Raw genomic sequence first — 19,398 nt, forward strand, 5'->3', positions numbered from 1 at the left:
TAGAAACTCTGTGAAACCATTAGATCTCCCTAAATTGACGACTGAGCAAAAAAATTCTGTTGATTCTGAGATAACCTTGAAGGAGCTTGACGAGGTAATTAAGGCCTTACCTACAGGCAAGGCTCCAGGGCCAGATGGCTTTGCCACTGAATCTTTTAGATCTTATGCTACAGAACTGGCTCCACTTTTGTTAGAAATTTATACGGAATCATTAAAGAATGGAAAGCTTCCGCCAACCATGACACAAGCCCGGATCAGTTTGATTCTTAAAAAGGACAAAGATCCTAATGAGTGTAAGAGTTACTGTCCAATTTCCCTGATCCAGCTAGATGTTAAAATTTTGTTAAAAATTTTGGCTAACCGAATAAGTAATGTTATGACATCTCTTATACATATAGATCAGGTGGAGTTCATTCGGGGCTGCAGCTCTTCTGATAACATCAGGCATTTCATCAATATCATGTGGTCAGTGGCGAATGATCAGACTCCATATGGGTTCGGAAATACTTTTATTGAATGGATTATGTTATTTTATAGACACCCGGTAGCGGCGGTACAAGCAAATGAATTAATTTCAGATTATTTTACTCTGGATAGGGGCACCCGGAAGGGTTGCCCTCTTTCCCCATTATTATTCTGTTTTGTCCTGGAACCATTAGCAGCCGCGATAAGAAAGGAGGATGATGGGCGCCTTCCTTTAGCCCAAACAGAGCTTTAAGTATTTGGGCATTTTATTCCCAGCAAATTTCTGTGATTTAGTTAGAGTTAATTTTGACCCTTTAATAAAAAGGTTTTCGAGCTATCTGAGTAGGTGGGCTTCATTACATTAATCTATGATTGGGAAGGTTAATGTTATTAAAATGAATTGTATTCCAACATTCAACTACCTGCTACAGTCTCTCCCTGTAGATGTCCCCCTCTCTTATTTCCAGCAATTTGATAGCATAGCAAAGTCCTATATTTGGAATGGTAAACGTCCCAGTTTACATTTCAACAAGTTACATAGACCGATTGACAAAAGTGGGCTAGGCCTACCCAAAATTTTGTTTTATTATTATGCATTCGGTCTCAGACATTTGGCTCACTGGTCACTTCCACCTGAGAGAGCCCCTCTCTGGTTTTGTATTGAACAGGAAGTCCTTGCCCCTATTTCGTCATTGCAAAGCCTTTCTATCAAACTAACCAGAGAAGTTAAGTCACACCCCGTTATCTCGCATTTGCACGTGGTTTGGACAAAAGTGTCCAGAGTGTTTAATTTGGACATTTATTTAAATGTTGCCTCAAGTATATGGCTGAACCCTAAATTACGTATTAATAAATCCCCTTTCTGTTGGTCAGAGTGGATTGGGAGGGGGGTTACTACACTCGGTGACCTATATGAGAGTGGAGTGTTTAACATTTTAAGATTCCTAGATCTCAGTTCTTTAGGTATTTACAGCTGTGCCACCTGTTCTGTACTATTTTTGGGAGTAGTATACATCCCCCTAAAGCTGCAGACACTCTGGGAGTGGTGATTACTGATTTGGAAAATGTCATGAGGCATCGGTGTATTACTCCTTGTTAATTCAGAGTCTGGGGGACAGAGCTTTGTCTTCTCTCAAGAGATTATGGGAGAAAGACTTAAATGTGGTATTGGAGGAGGGAGTGTGGGCTAGGATTCTAAAAAGCATCAAGTCTACATCTAGAGATGCAAGGGTCCGTCTGATGCAATTTAAGATTTTGCATCGATTCTACTGGACCCCCTCTAGATTGTATAGGTTGGATCTTAAAGACACACCCACCTGCTGGTGATGCCAATCAGATGATGGGGGACACAAATACATGTTTTTTTGGGAATGTGTTAAGATCCAAGAAGTTTGGTTGGGGGTTCAGAACTTTATGTGTGAGGTATTGGACACTCAATTTTCATTTTATCCCAGACTCCCTATACTGGGTGATGGGATGGCTGTCAATATTGGGGACAGATATTTAAAAAGTTGGGTCCTAGCCAGAGTCATGATTGGCAGGAAAGTCATCCTCAGGGGATGGAAGTCGGCTGGGGCACCTTTGTTTAGGGAGTGGTGCGGGGAGATGGGCAAGGTTGCGGCATTTGAGATGATCGGGGGGGAGGGGTTTAATGTGAATAATTGATTCCTTTTTTATGTTGTGTTTGTATATTTTGTGATTGGAATCAATAAAATTGTTAATAACAAAAACCTGCAAATACTGTAACCACAGGAAAATATCTTATTATGACTTGGAATGTCCTAAATCTGAAGTTATGTCTCATGCGTATTGGGAAATAAAGAACACAGTGTTAAATATGGCTTAATTCTCAGTTGTAAATGTAAACAGCATGTTTGTTTGGACTGTGCATGAACAACATCTGTTTTGATGGGATTTATTTGGATAAACAGAGAATGAAAAGAGAGTCTGCTAAAAGATGATTCTCTGCAACGTGGCATTTATGCAGTCCATGATATGACTCACAGCTAGCAAGCTGTTGATCGGACTTTGAGTGTGTGTGTGTGTGTGGGGGGGGGGGTGATGTAGTCATAATACGGTCATGTGTATGTGATCAGAGGCTTGAACGGCATACCATTTTAATAGGGGAGGTCCTGTGATGTCAACCAATTTCAGTTGCCCTGGTAATAGCACCCTCCTGTCGCCAGGCAGCATGGAAGAGGGAGCCCTCATCAGTGTTCTGAGCAGGTGGTGATATGAGGCACCTGCGTCATCAGCCTAAAATAGCTTGTCTTGAGGTAGGAGGGCATTGTTGGTGATGACCCAGGGTTGAAGTGATTTAGAAGGGTTGTAAAACATTCAAATGGGAGTAAAACAAAACAAATACTTGATATTCACCTCCTCGCCATCACTGAAGTCCCTGACACTCTGGAAAATATAATAACCTTAAGAGCCAATCAGACCGAACGAGTACTTTTTCTAGAAAAAGATTCGTAGAATGCAGGTGTTTTTTAAAGTTCTTTTTAAGAGGGTTTAGTATTATAATGGAAGTTAAAGGGGCCAATTTTGGGATAATTTAAAGGCAGAAATGTGAACTTACATTCATTCTTCTGTTAAAACTTGTGTATTATATAAACTGTAAAGTTGTTTAAATCCTCATTTTTTGTGGGATTAGAAGGTTTACAGCGTTACATCGTCATGGCAACAAAGTTGCAAAATTAGACATAACTTTTCACAGAAAAGGTTAGTAAGTGATTTTATCACACTAAAATCATGTTAATACGCATATTGTTTACGATTTGTGGCTACACTTTGAAACAGTGAGTATTTTAACGTTTACTGACTGGCCCTATTCACTTCCATTGTAAGTACCCCACTGTAACCTAGATTTTTGCTTTAAAAAAAAAAAAAAAGGAGGGACAAGTCGAACTGAATTTTTGTGGTAATCAACATTATGCCCCAAGTGCTGTCGATTGAGCTTAACTTGTATTGAACACGGAATATTCCTTTAACACAGCTTTTTAAAAACATGACTCTCCTCTGTGAGACACTGAAAAATGAGCAATAGTCTAGCGCATGTTCACATTTTAAAACAGTGCAGAAGGACAGGATAACGGACTGAAAAAGCAATCAGTATGAATGGCACCTTAACCGTTATGTTCTGTTTGGGGTCTATATGGCCCCAGACCCTCTTCAAATAGTAAAAAACATATGCATCATTATTTTTTTATCCTGATATTTCATGAATTTTCTTAATTACATAAGATCTTTTCAGAAATGTGTTTTTTACTTAATGATAATGTTTCTGATGTCCGCTATGACATGACTACACAGTAATAAATGTTATTGAGAACAAAGTATTTTCACATGCTTTGAATCTGTTTGGTACCTAAGGTGCAATTTCTCAATAAAAAACACTCTCTCTCTCTCTCTCTCTCTCTATCTCTCTCTCTCTCACACACACACACACACACCCATACACTCTCTCTCTATCTCTCTCTCACACACACACACTCTTTCTCTCTCTCGTTCTCTATCATACACACACACACACACACACACACACACACACACACACAAAAAATTACATTTTGCAATGTTTCCACAGAGGGGGGAAGGGTGCGTCAGCAAGAATCTGTGGTATACACCTGTAAATCCCCGGAACAAATTTAGAGTTTCTACCTTGTCTTGTTCAGCAACTGCCCCTCTTCTATAACCCATGTCCCTATGTGACTGTCGATGAATGTCTTGTTCCGTTCAGAGGAAAATGTCCCTTTCGGCAGTACATGCCAAGCAAGCCTGAGAGATATGGTATAAAGATATGGGCAGCTTGTGACACCAATAATAGCTATGCTTGGAAAATACAAGTCTACACAGGAAAACTTCCTGGAGGTGCATCAGAAAAAAAGCAGGCTATGAGAGTTGTGTTGGATGTCACTGATGGGTTCTCTGGCCATAATGTGACATGAAACAACTTTTTTACTTCATATGCACTAGGAGAAGAACTGCTTACAGTGTTGGGCACAGTAAGAAAAAACAAGCCAGAGCTTCCAAAAGAGCTTGTTCAGGCTAAAGGAAGGGAGACAACATCGTCCATCTTTGCATTCACTGACACTACTACACTTGTCTCCTACTTAATTTTTCTTTTTTAAACAATGCTATCTGTCAGATTGACCCCAAACATAAGTAATTTTACTATTTTGGAAAACAATTTTTCTCTATGATTTTTTTATTTTATTTTATTTTTTCAAACAAAAGGGATATTTATATTTGTTCAATAACATATATAGAACATATACAGCTATATTTTTTTCATTATTTTGTGGAAATTAAGAAATGATATGTTTATTTCTGTATTTAGTTGCTTTTCTGAAATGCACATTCCTACTTCATAAGGGTTAAGTTGCTATTGCCTCCTGATTTAACTCTTAAAAAAAAATTCATTGGTGTTACCCACTGCAGTCAGGATGATTTGGTCTTATTAAGCAATATTTTTCACTTCAATAAAACCAGTTAATTTAAATGTTACCACTTTGTTTTAACAGTGATGGGTGAGAGCAGGTATGTCACTAATTGCCGGTGACAATCGGTGAAACACATCCACCCAACCTAATGGATGTAGACCCAACAAAAATCACATTTTGCAGCTTTAAAACAAAAGCATCTAGTTATCAACAGTCAGAAAGGTGGTTCCTAGTCTCACACCCCAGAGGTTACAGTTAAGCCCTGAAACTGTTGATAAAGGATATACAACTGTTGTTTTTGTTGTAGTTCTGCCTCCCTTGGATCTTTATACAACATCTGAGTCTTGTGGGTGGGGTCAGATCTTCATTATTTGATCACACCTTGTATAAATGTTACCTAGGAAAGTCTGTTCAACCAACACAACTGCAATAGGCAAACAAAGGGCGAACTCGTCAAGGTTACTTAACCTTGTTAAGTAAACAAGTTTGGAACTCCATTTTAAAGAATACTTTCTGTATGTAAACTTACCATATAGACCATGTATGTTATTTGTACACTCTTAGCAATATGCCTTAAGGGATAGTTTACCCAAAAATGAAAATTCTGTCACCATTTACTAACCCTCATGTTGTTCCAAAACTATATGACTTTCTTTCTTCTGTTCATATGGCTTTCTTTCTTCAGGGGTTAAAGGGAGAGGCAGAATATTTGGGACTGAGAGCCTTAGAATTCATTTACTTTCATTGTGTGATTAAATATCCTTTTTAAATGAGCTCAGAGCATTTTTAACAGGGCAACCTAACAAATTCAGCTCATACTGAAGTGTACAACCCACATCCTGGTAGAGCATGTCTGACAATGACTTGCTCAAACTCATTAAAAGAATAGACACAAAAGGTCAATACACCACCATACACCACCTTGTTACAGAACTGGTTTCCAGTGTGGAATGCATCAGATCCAATCAAGCACTTTTGAGGACTGAATGTCATAATTTGCCACTTATAATGAAGAGAAATTGATAAACAAGGCCATAGTGCTTTTGCCTCTGTGTGACCTTAACAATTCAGGATCAGGCAGTAGGCCCATGTAAGACAACAAGAATGTACAGCTTCCTCGGTACGATGACACAAACCCTGGAGGATGTCACAAGACTGACATCTCGATGCAAAATAGAAGCTGCCTCTAAATGACTAAGCTGGGTTTAATATAATGATCATGGGTACATTTTATATATCTTTCATTAGCGTTTTGGGGTTAGGTGTCAGGCTTTGTGAATGAGCTAGACAAAGCAGATTGGCAAGAATTATGACAAAACATTATATAACACTGCCACTGTCTCAGAGTTTAACTGATTGTTTACCTCCTATCAATTCACTTTGGATAAAGAACTAGACTTCCTCATTCTTCTGTTGTGTCAGAGTGCCCTGACTGGAGAGCAGAATGTTAATCTAGGACAGCAAAGCTGAAACATTGTCTTTAAATAGTGTCTTCACATAGTCTATGATCTATGCAAGCATTCGTCTTATGATTTTAATACTTCATTTATGACAAAAAATGGATAATGCACAAGGTTCCTGAAATGACATTTCAAAACTACACTCAAAATGGACTACAGTGATAGAATCTAATAGAATCTTACCACTAACCAGTGAAATTAACTACTTCATAAAGCATCTAAACATAGATCATCATTGGTACAGACAGAAATAGCCAATCTCTTAAAATAAGTGTCTCAGATATACTCTATGGTAACACTATGTTTGTCTTTTAGTTTTGTTGTTAGTAGGCCATTCTTTTTACTATTGTAGGACTTTCTCCTGTCAATGTTTGATAAGATCATCAAGTTCTTATCTGTATGTCCTATGAGGCTGCTGAACTTCTGGAATTGTGTTATGTAAGCTCAGCAGTATCTGTGATGCAAAAACGGATTCTTGCTGACTGAGAGACTTCATCAGAACTAAATCCTGTGAGAAGTAAAAACAACCTGATTTTTACACAGTCATATCTTGTCATGTGGTCACAACTAAAGCCCCATTCACAGCGCCAGTGACACAAGCTAGTAAAGAGACATGATCTCATTAATTTTTTAATGAGAGCAGAGCGACTTTCGGCAGCAATTTTGTAGTCGAATACTCTAACACATAAGAAAACAAGTAATTGATATCTTGAAATTTAGAATTTACGTTTATTGTTTTTCTTATTTAAAAATAAGCGCTATGCATAAACAACAACATCTAGATTCAAAAATGATAAAAGACCATTTGCTCTCACACATTCAAAGTCTTCTGAAGCAATACAATCACTTTAAATAATGACAGAATTGTATTTTTGGGTGAACTATTCCTTTAACAACGTCATGCATCCGCACTGACAACCAATGCAACGGCGAGATTTAGTTGAGAGAAGCAGTTTCATTGCTGCCCACTGCAGGAAAAGGCACATAGAAAAATCAAATTGCAATATTCGAGTAGTGTTTTTACTAGTCGAACATTTAAAGCTGAATGAGTACTCAATTAATCGATTACGAAAAAGTTGTACTTTATGCAAATGACAAGCGACATGGGGAGCGACTACCAGTGAGATTGAAGTCAGTGGTGTTTACGTCATCCATCTCCTGTGAGATACTGGTGTTGAGGGCACACAAGACAGACGAGAAGTTAAGTTACTGTGAGTGATTTTACTGTTTTACATTATTTGTCTGTAACCACATATTGTACGTGTAAGAAATTGTCTGTATTCTGAATGAGTTTGATTCATGCATTGATAGATCGTTCATCTTGTTAATGATATAATGCAATGAGCACTGCTGCATTTTACATTAAAACACTCTACCCTGCAGAAGGTATGATATATTAATTTTACCAGCAGTCCGGCAGTACATCTGTGATCAGAATTTCAAAAGCTTTGGCCAGTTGTGCCTTCCACCAATAACATTAGAGCGACAGCAGTAAGAGCGCCTACTCACGACATACAGTACAAGCCGACAGCAAGTGACAATGTCATTGGCGGTATGAACGGGGCTTACATGACAGATGCATAGACTTGCTTTCATTGCCATATTGTTACACTTATTTTTCAGATAAACAGCAGAGGAGACCAGTGCTTGTTGTCACACTGGGAAGTTTTCACAAGGGCTTTATCTCAAGCTTTCAAGTCAAAAGTCTAATTACACTAATGTGTGTTTTCTCTAGCACAGGTTTTCAAACACCTCATTCAAAACCCTCTTAAATTATAAATGTTTTTGTTAATTTCATCCCGTTAAAACCACACTAGCATACATTCAGGCAAGGGTAAACTATATAATGAAGGTAGATTTTAACAAAAAGGTTGAACTAGGTTAGGTATTTTTCATAAATGTCAGGCCAGGGCAAGTTGTAACATGTTTTAAATATTTTAAATTCATACAATTTATTAATTACAATATTTGATGGCCAACAGCAATGGTTTGGTATATTTGTTTGTTGCCTTTTACATTGCTATTTCATAAATTGTTATGTTTCATAATTAGTTTATTGTTTAAACATTGCTGAAAAGCTTATAAACGGCTGCTTAATGGTAGGTCTTAAGTTGCCCCGCTATTGGGGAATGTTTTCACAAAAGGTCAACATGTGTTCAATTAACTTTATCTATTTTCCTGTGCAATAATGGTGAAAATGTTCAATTGCTTTTTTGTAGCCAAGACTTTAAGGTATATTTCAATATAGAAACTGAGTCAAAGATAAACCTATAGAACCCTGAGAAATGTACACTGGAGTAAAGTGTGTGGCAACTAGCCCCGGTTTCACAATTTTTTGTATCACAGTCCTTCATTGCATTAGTATCCTTTAGGAGTACGAACAGACAAGTCTCGTGTCTATCTGGACATGGTGCACAAAACCCTAATTCTCCATGAAACCACAGACAAAGAAACAGACCATCCCACTTTAATCTCCCTACAGGCCATGTAACACTCAGCTCTTAAAGTGGCCACTCTGTGTGATTAATAGCTTATTTTACCATGTTTGTTTTAGATTGCGTCATGGACAACAAGGTGTGCCACCCACATATTTTCCTTAATTAACAAAGATGTAGCTAGTTCTGGCTTCATACAGAATTATTAAGAAGCTTAGCACATTATTCTGTGACATTATAAATATGTAGTGATATCATCATTGGTGTTGAGGCAGCTGCTCCCAGCCTTGTAACAGTTACTGTTTTAAGCACAAGGGTCAAATTTATTGACAGGCCTCTTGTTGCGTAAGGATATCTGCATTTCTATGTCATAGGAGAAACTAAACATGTGGGTGGAAATGCAGAGATAAAAAATTGCTCATTCTTTGAACAATAAAAAACACCTTTTCTCTTTCAAGGCAAGTCATATTTACAAGAGTCTTTATGTAATATAGCTTGGTTATACAATTCATATAATGAATGTACAAACAGCGAGAATGCACCTAAAGAAAATGACAAACCACTCAACTCTCAAACAATGCTCAAACAACTTCCAACAATAATATATATATATATACATAAAAATGAAGTTTAACATTGTCTTTGTGTTTGTTTTAGAGTTGCCACAGTATGCAATAGACTGGCATGTCTTAAGGTCAATATTAAGTCAAAAATGGCAAAAAAGAAACAGCTTTCTCTAGAAACTCATCAGTCAATCATAGTTTTGAGGAATGAAGGCTATACAATGCTTGAAATTGCTAAAAAACTGAAGATTTCATACAAAGGTGTACACTACAGTCTTCAAAGACAAAGGACAACTGGCTCTAACAAGGACAGAAAGAGATGTGGAAGGCCAGATGTACAACTAAACAAGAGGATAAGTACATCAGAGCCTCTAGTTTGAGAAACAGACACCTCACATGTCCTCAGCTGACAGCTTCATTGAATTCTACCCGCTCAACACCAGTTTCATGTACAACAGTAAAGAGAAGACTCAGGGGTGCAGGCCTTATGGGAAGAATTGCAAAGAAAAAGCCACTTTTGTAACAGAAAAACAAAAAGAAAAGTTTAGAGTGGGCAAAGAAACACAGACATTGGACAACAGATAATTGGAAAAGAGTGTTATGGATCTTAACCCTATTGAGATTTTGTGGGATCAGCTAGATTGTAAGGTGCGTGAGAAGTGCCCGACACTACAGGAAGCGTGGGGTGAAATGTCACCTGAGTGTCTGGACAAACTGACAGCTAGAATGCCAAGGATCTGCAAAGCTTTCATTGCTGCACGTGGAGGATTTTCTGATGAGAACTCTTTGAAGTAGTTTAAGAAGTTCTGAACATGTGTGTGTGTATATATATATATATATATATATAAATCTGTAGAACTGCCGCTCAATGGATGTTTTTTGTTTTTGGCACCATTCTGAGTACATTTTAGAGACTGTTGTGTGTGAAAATCCCAAAAGATCATCAGTTACAGGAATACTCAAACCAGCCCGTCTGGCACCAACAATCATGCCATGGTCAAAAACACTCAGATCAAATTTTTTCCCCATTCTAATGTTTGATGTGAACATTAATGGAAGCTCCTGACCCGTATCTGAATGATTTTGTGCATTGCACTGCTGCCACACGACTACCTGATATGAGTGGTGGTGGTGTAGTGGACTAAAGCACTGAACTGTTAAGTGGAAGGTTGTTGGTTCAATCCCCACAGCCACCACTATTGTGTCCTTGAGCAAGGCACTTAAGGTTGCTCCAGGGGGATTGTCCCTGTAATCAGGGCACTGTAAGTTGCTTTGGATAAAAGCATCTGCCAAATGCATAAATGTAATTATTAGATAATCACATAGATAAGTAGGTGTACAGGTGTTTGTAATAAAGTGCTTGGTGAGTGATAAAAATATATTATGGCTAAAAGTGGACAGACAGATATTATATATAATATTTTTTTATATATATATATATATATATATATATACAATACATATTGTGCATTTTGAGTTTCCAACAAATTACAAGATAGTGGACTATGTAATCACATGCACTTATGCATCTGATCTCTCAATAAACGTATTTAACTGCAAACCTTCTAAGAACGAAAGAGGGGAGAGTGAACCATGGAGTACATTTAGGGACTCTCTCAAATGGAACATCCCAGTGAGAGAACCCCAGCCTTAAAAGGAACCATGTCAGGAGTTATGCAACAAGCCCTCATCTGTTCCAGTATATTCCTGCTTGGTCCACATTGGCCCAACTATCACAACCAGAAGTGAAACAGGAGAAGCAATGATAATGACTACGGGCCAGAATTGTCCCCCTCACCACCAGAGGAATTCTCTTGCACACAGAAAACTCTACCAGCTGTCACTTCCATTGCACACACGTCGTAGGCTTTCATATCAGCAATATTTTCCTGTTAAAAACTATACATTTATTAAAATTAGGTGCTTTTTGCCTCTGAAATGAAAATGCTTTGTAAAACCCAAAATTGCACTGAGAGACATTTTTTGCATTGCCAGTTTATCTAAAAATGGAAGATGAGTGGTACACTGCCAAAGATGCAAAATGTGATTTAGTCCACATTGAAGAGATCAGCATGTTCGCCAAATCGAAAGCAACTCCTTCTAGAATATTCCTGGGTAGGCACACCACAGGTCTAAAATTCTGGGTACTAAAATCATGGTCATCAGCAGGGCAGCAGAGAGTATAGTCATAAAGTTATCACCATGCCCATTTCAGCTCCCATTAAATGCCTGCAAATTCCATTAGGAGGTGCATTAATTTGCATGCAGAAATGCAGGTGAAGTTGAACTGAATATTTTAAAGTTCTTTATCATAAACCCAACAACCCCTGCAGAGTTTTGACTTGCTTCCCAGAATCATCTGCCACACTGGAATTCTGCATCACAGACGTGAAATAGTGCCTGGCAACAGTGAGATGTATAAAAAAGTGGTGTTAACATGACAAATGAATAGGTTAAATATCAGTTCAGCATTCTGAATAGTTTTGGTACAGAGATGGTGTTTTACAATACAGTTTTTTAATCATTTAGATATTTTATTTTTAAAGTTAATTTTTGGGCTTTTTGCCACTTTTTAATCAGAATAGTCTCGCAAAGCCAGACTTTTGACTATCAGCATAGAGACTTGAAGCACTGAAGAAATTAGCTGAAAAATATTTTATTTCTGTTCAGAAGTATCAAATACAGACTAGATAGGTAAAGTTTGTCGAGACAACTTTGAGGTTGGCTTGCCAAAGTCTTGTCTGTAAGTTTAAGGTTAAAGTTTGATGGTTATATAGACATTTCAGCAAGACAAACTGCCAGCTAGCTAAACTGTCACACAGACAGTCAGATAGACAGATAGATAGTCAGACAGACAAGTATATAGTCAGATAGACTGATAGATAGTCAGATAGACCGACAGACATTCAGAGAGTCAGACAGACCTGTAGACAGTCAGATAGTCAGATAGACAGTCAGAGAGTCAGATAGACCTATAGACAGTCAGATAGACGATAGACAGTCAGACATTCAGATGAACCAATAGACAGTGAGACAGTAAGACAGACCGATAGTCAGATAGACAGTCAGATAGACCGATAGACAGTCAGATAGACGAGAGACAGTCAGATAGACTGATAGTCAGATAGACAGTCAGACAGACCGATAGTCAGATGGATAGTCAGATAGACCAATAGAAAGTCAGATAGAACGAAATACAGTCAAATAGACAGTGTGATAGATCGATAGACATTAAGATAGCCTGATAGACCAATAGCTAGTCAGTCAGACAGACAGATAGACCGACAGACAGTCAGATAGACCGATAGACAGTCAGACAGACCGATAGACAGTCAAAGAGTCAGATAGACAGTCAGACAGTTCAATAGACCAATTGACAGTCAGACAGTCAGACAGTCTGACGGACAGTCTGATGGATGGATGGATTTTTGAAATACCCTAAAGCATGTCTGTAGAATAACCGTATGCTGGCTTTGTAAAGCCATTATAATAATAGTATTACAATAATAGTATACAGTAGTATAACAGTATTATTTTACAGATATAACTCAGAAAACAAAGTGGAATATGTCATTCTTCTTATGCATATCTAGTTAGCTTGCTACAAAGTGCCTCAAATAGCACTCTGAATTAATGCCACAAGCACAGCAAACTTTGGCAAATCCAGTGATTAGTTCTTCCTCAGAGGCATTCATTGTAGCAACCTGGTACCTTGTAAACAAGACTTTGTTTCCAGGTGGCTAAAAACCTGTGCACCATGACTACTGAAAGTTGCGTATCAAGGGGCTTCCACATGACTTGAGTCAGCGCTTCAACACACCGCTCAACGCCAGTGTCAAGCACCTCTTTGATTTGAACTTGCGTCTCCCACATGAGCATGACATGACGACATGACAATATGTCAGAGCATAAGCTCAAACTGCAGCATTGTGGCTCCAACATATATTCCAGGGTTACAAATAGTTAAATACTTCCAAAAATATAAACTGCTAAAGAGATTCAGACACAGTCAGATGCCAGGGGTTTCTCCTCAGATCATACACATCAGAGGGCACATCCATCTTTGTGCAGCTGTAACTCTTTCTACCGAAAGCAAAAATATGCTACTGCAAACCTTATTCTAAGTCCATAATGACAGCTCATTGCCTTTCAATGAAAACAGTGAGACGCTATGATTTGAAAAACTTGGGAGTATCTTTAGTACCCACATACTGTATTCTCAAAAGTAAAGTGACGACAGAGCCAAGAAAAACCATGCTGATCTACAAAAGTTGCTTGGCTATTTGAATGGTTTAGGAATGTTTCTAAGGGATCCATTTGATAAGCCTTGTGCTAACTATTCCTGAAATGTTCATCCACAATGACTTGAATAAATAAAAGCCTTCATAGTTTTATTTGTGAAATCATGAGCCTTCACCTTGTTTTGTTCCAAGGTTTAGGGTTAGTGAACTAAAGGTGGTAAAGGTCATAGCATCCTTTTTTGCCAATACTAACCTCTTCAACCAACCTCACACAGCAACAAACTAATTTAATCAGAAAGATATCATTATGAGATCTATTTACTGGGTCATGATGTCAGTTTATGAGTCCTCGTAGACACACACTATTTAAATTATTTAACAAGCATCTCTCCTGCCACATTAACATCAGATTTGAACAAATCAGATGGCACTACATGCAGGTACACAAACAGAGCTAAACACACTTTTAGCTTAGTGGAGTGTAAGAGCATGTGTGTGTGTGGGAGTGTGTTTTTTCTGGATGGGTGTTTGTACATTATGTTTGGAATAGATGCTTGTTCACATAGTACACACATGGATTCAACAGACCTGTTACTGGAAGTTAGCATGACTCTGATGTTAGCTAGCAGCTGAACAACAATGCGTTTATGGCTATACACTTATCAGGCCTTTCTTTATTGTTACTGCCCACGCTATGACTGATTTAATGAGTAGCAGTCACTTGTCTGTTACATAATCCATTATGTCATTGTGCAGGCTCTCTGACTTCATTCAAATGTATTTAGTCATTCTAAACATATTTGCTATCAAAAGATTGCATCGTATGTGTCACCAAAGAAATCAAAACAAAGGTGCCATTTTGCACCTTGGTGTACTCACTCTTATATACATTAGCTTTTGTTGGAGCCGACCTTTCAACTGTGATTTTATGGGGATTTTGTTTTGGACGTCAAAGGTACTTGTTTTATGTGTCACTACGCTCGGGTTCTAACATGGCCTTATGCAGCATTTCATGTTGTCTCTGACTATACTGAAGAAAAGTTCAAAGAGACCACAACTGAAGAAGCTGAAGAGTACAGATTATTTACACTTATCATGCAGTGAAACGAAGTATTCACAAGAAATTTGAATGTTTTAGTTTGTTATCCATTGAGCCCATTAGAAATGGAGAAAAAGCATATCAGCAAGAGCCATTTGATTACAGGACTCTGATAAGGTCTGACCTCCTAACAAAACTAAAGAACATGGCACGTATTCAGGTCTGTTACTTTCCAGTTCTGTACAAACAATCTTGAAGCACTTTGTTCTTTCTAAAATGTGTTATCTGTTTTGCAATATTGCCAAAACCTTTATTGTTCTCATTTCAATAATATCCCACAGTTCTTATCATTTACCACAATCACACCATGGTTAATGACTTAGAAGTCCATTCAAAAAGATTCAGTGACTCAAGGCCCTGGGAGCAGGACCACACAAACACTAAAGATTTAAAACAATCTTAAATGCTAAAATTAATCTTATAAACATTTATTTGAATAGATTTCTTAATCTCAGTTCCTGACATTCATAATCTACTTTTTTCTGCATTGCATTCAGGAGAAAAGACAAATGAGGACAGATTTTCACTGCATTTCATTTGCATTTTCACTGGATGTTGAAATCAGGAGGGACTCGAAAGCTAACATCAAAGTCAAAACCTCAGTATCATTATTTGCCTTAAAACAAGGCTAAACCCTTCACCCTTGGACAGTGCATCACATGGGCATGTATAGTGCATGTTGTGTGGGTGGCCCTATAGAACTTAAAGAGAAGCTACAGTAACCCTGCAATCATCAAATAATGAATTTATTTGTTTGTTAAAATGAATGTCCCTGATTTCTGCACATGATACCGGTATGGCCCATTACCACTCAGTATTGCGCAAGAGACTTTCCATTTTCAATGACCACTGCAACATGAGAATGCAAATAAGAACAAATTGTGAGTGAATGCAACTCGCTGTCTATTAGCCAGCTTTGTCTAATCCTTTACCTGCCAGGCTACTGATCCAATTACAAGTGAAGGGCAATTTGGGGAGGCACTGAGCTGAAGCCATTAACAAATCTGTTACAGGCATTACCCTCTGCACCACGTCTTACCTTTGTCCCACATTCATAAAATATATATTTTTGCACCCTCTATAGTTTAAGCACAACATATATTGTGAAGTGAATTAAATTGCAAGGAAAAAATACTAGGAGCAATGTAAGCTCAACCAATTATGTTGCTCCCTGCATTGTAATTTGACCATATGGGTATTTTTACTCACTCTGATTTGGCCCATGAGAAGATTGCACATTCTATGATCTGTTTCTGTGAATGATTCAATGCGGTGGCTGTGACTGTGAGGAAATACCATCAACTTACACATTCCCATTTAATCCTTCCCATGTTTAAGTAAGGTGCTCTCCAAGTGTTTTTGACACATGAGCAGTGAGCGCTATAATGTGATACTTTACCCTCTTGCAAAGATTTGATTTACAGTATTTCTCTGTTGGCGCTCTTTATGGAAATTAATGCAAAATCTTCAGCAAACAAATACCTGGCTAAAAGCAATAAGCTATCAATATCTTGATAAATTAACTGGTTGCAACAGTTTTTCAGGTTTTGGCATGGTTAATACCATAGTGCAATGTTTGGCCATTGGTGTTACTGGAGAATCATGTTTACACCGAGACCTGTGCTGATTGCATATTCAAACTTAGCACAATACATTGCACCAGGTTTCACCAAACGGCATCGGTTCTTTTCGAGCGGTTGCTTCTGTAAGCAAACTGTAGTGGGTCCAGTGAGGCAGGCAGCACAGAGCAGATGTGGACTCTGATAAGCTTTCAGCTGATCAGAGACCACATCTGCTCTGTGCTGCCTGCCTCACTGGACCCACTACAGTTTGCTTACAGAAGCAACCGCTCCACTGATGATGCCATTGCAGTTAAAATACACACTGTTCTTTCCCACTTGGAAAAAAGGAACACATATGTGAGAATGCTGTTTGTAGACTACAGCTCAGCATTCAACACAATAGTGCCCTCCAAGCTTGATGCGAAACTCCGGGCTCTGGGCTTAAACAGCCCGCTGTGCAGCTGGATCCTGGACTTTCTGTCAGGCAGATGCCAGGTGGTCAGAATGGGCAGTAACATCTCCTCACCACTGACCCTCCACACTGGAGCCCCGCAGGGCTGTGTTCTCAGCCCACTCCTGTATTCCCTGTACACACATGACTGTGTGGCAACACATAGCTCCAATGCCATCATCAAGTTCGCTGATGATACAACAGTGGTAGTTCTGATCACTGACAATGATGAAACAGCCTATAGAGAGGAGGTGCACACTCTGACACACTGGTGCCAGGAGCACAACCTCTCCCTCAACGTCAGTAAGACCAAGGAGCTTGTGGTGGACTTCAGGAGATAAGACAGAGAACACAGCCCCATCACCATCAATGGAGCACCGGTGGAGAGAGTCAGCAGCTTCAAGTTCCTCGGTGTCCACATCACTGAGGAATTCACATGGTCCGTCCCACTGAGGCCATTGTGAAGAAGGCTCACCAGCATCTCTTCTTCCTGAGACGGCTGAGAAAGTTTGGAATGAACCACCACATCCTCACACTGTTCTGCAAAAGCACTGTAGAAAGCATCCTGACTGGCTGCATCACTGCCTGGTACGGCAACAGCCCTCAACCGCAAAGCCCTGCAAAGGGTGGTGCAAACTGCCAGACACATCATCGGAAGTGAGCTTCCCTCCCTCCAGGACATATATACCAGGCGGTGTGTGAAAAAAGCTCGGAGGATCATCAGAGACTCCAGCCACCCATGCCATGGGCTGCTCTCACTGCTACCATCAGGCAGGCGGTATCGCACATCAGGACCCGCACCAGCTGACTTCACGACAGCTTCTTCCCCCAAGCAATCAGACTTTTGAACTCTTGATCGCTCACGATCAACATATATCAGCACTGCACTTTATTAATCTCACACTGGACTGTCATAATTATATTTCTCTTAACAACACACTGGCAACTAACTATCAACCGACAGCCTGAATGTCAATACAACAATATACAACTTTACTGCACATTTATATATATTATTTTTATTGTATACTGTGTATTCTGTATTGGGTGTATTGTATACTGTACATTGTATGTTATTATTTGTATATTGTGTTGTGAGTAATTATGTGTATATTAGTTTTGTAAATTGTGTTGTGTAAATCTGATGTTTATTGTAGATTGGTATTTGTCTTATCACTGTCATGACTGCTATGTTGCTCGGAACTGCACCCAAGAATTTCACCCACTGTTGCACTTGTGTATATGGTTGAGTGACAATAAAGTGATTTTATATATTTTTATTAGATCTCACACGTCTCCATAGGTGTCATTTATGGGTGGGACGGTTGGCACATGTCCCTACCACTTTTTGCCTTGGCCAATTTTATCTCTACCACTTTTTTAAATAGCTTTCGGCAGGTAAGAGTGTAATGCAGAAGAAACATTGCTAGTTCTTGAGCAGGAGTTTCCATTTAGTTCGTGTGTGATATAATAAGTGGCGATCTGGCACTGGAATGTGTTATTTTGAATGTTATAATGAGTGCTCATTGTGGATGTAATCAGTGACCTTGAGTGACAGTGGCGATGTTCTCTAATGCACACAGATGTGCGCTCTACTCGCTCTGCAGTTCCGCAGCTCGCGCTCTTGTTTATTTATCACAAACACAAAATGCAAACATACGGGTCCCGATTAATGATATACAGTACATCCACTGATGTACAGATGTAATCTCGGTTTATTAAAATGTAAAAAAGTTTTAGAACCAGAAAATCCTAGCGCCGAAAGCTTTACCACAAGACCAGTCAGTCACCGTGTGTAGTCAGCTGGTAATCCATGTATTTATCCTCTGATTAATAAAATGGCAGGACCAGCAGTTGCAGATATAGGGATAAAGTTATCAAATTAATTATGTGAGAGCACTTGAATTTGGTCATCCAGAATGACTATTTATCAAAACAGTAAAAGATTATCTAAAATGATCCGTTCATAACCTAATTAATATTCATGAGTTTCATGACATAAAAGACCACCCAAATGTCCCCACTACTTTTTTTTTTTTTTTATCAAAATGACACCCCTGCACATCTCCTATCTGAATGTTACTGTCAAATTTTGTGTTCCACACTAGAAAGTCAAACTGTTTTGGAACAACTTGAGGGTGAATAAATGATGACATAATTTTCTTTTTGATTTCTTTAAATTGCATGGGTGAAGATGAGACTTTTAATGGTGGAAAAAAGTGTGCCTGCATATGAACAGCTGGCGTCTAACCACTAAAGCAAATGAGACCAGACTGTAAAAACCTAACTCACCAAAACAAGCTTTGAATCTTCAGACACACTAGCCACACTAAATTAATGCAGTCATGCTTTTCTGAAGAGCATTATGGTTTTGACATCTGCTATAAAATACTGCCCTTTCCATCTGACCTGGGCCAGAAGACCCTTTGTAGAATTCAAAGGACCAGCACGAGCTAAATCATAAAAGCACTGGTATTTGATTTCTTGGCTGTTGATTAACAATGATTCATCATTCCATGAAATCCAATGTATGGAATCAGTAGAAGCACCATAAATGGTTCACAAAAGAACAACTCTTGATTCCACACATAAAATGAGTGATACATGATTTGTAATTCTTTAAACTTTGTGCTTTAAGGAATATTCCGGGTTCAATACAAGTTAAGCTCAATCGACAACA

Source organism: Myxocyprinus asiaticus, chromosome 16 (assembly GCF_019703515.2).
Source record: "Myxocyprinus asiaticus isolate MX2 ecotype Aquarium Trade chromosome 16, UBuf_Myxa_2, whole genome shotgun sequence".
NCBI lineage: Eukaryota > Metazoa > Chordata > Actinopteri > Cypriniformes > Catostomidae > Myxocyprinus > Myxocyprinus asiaticus.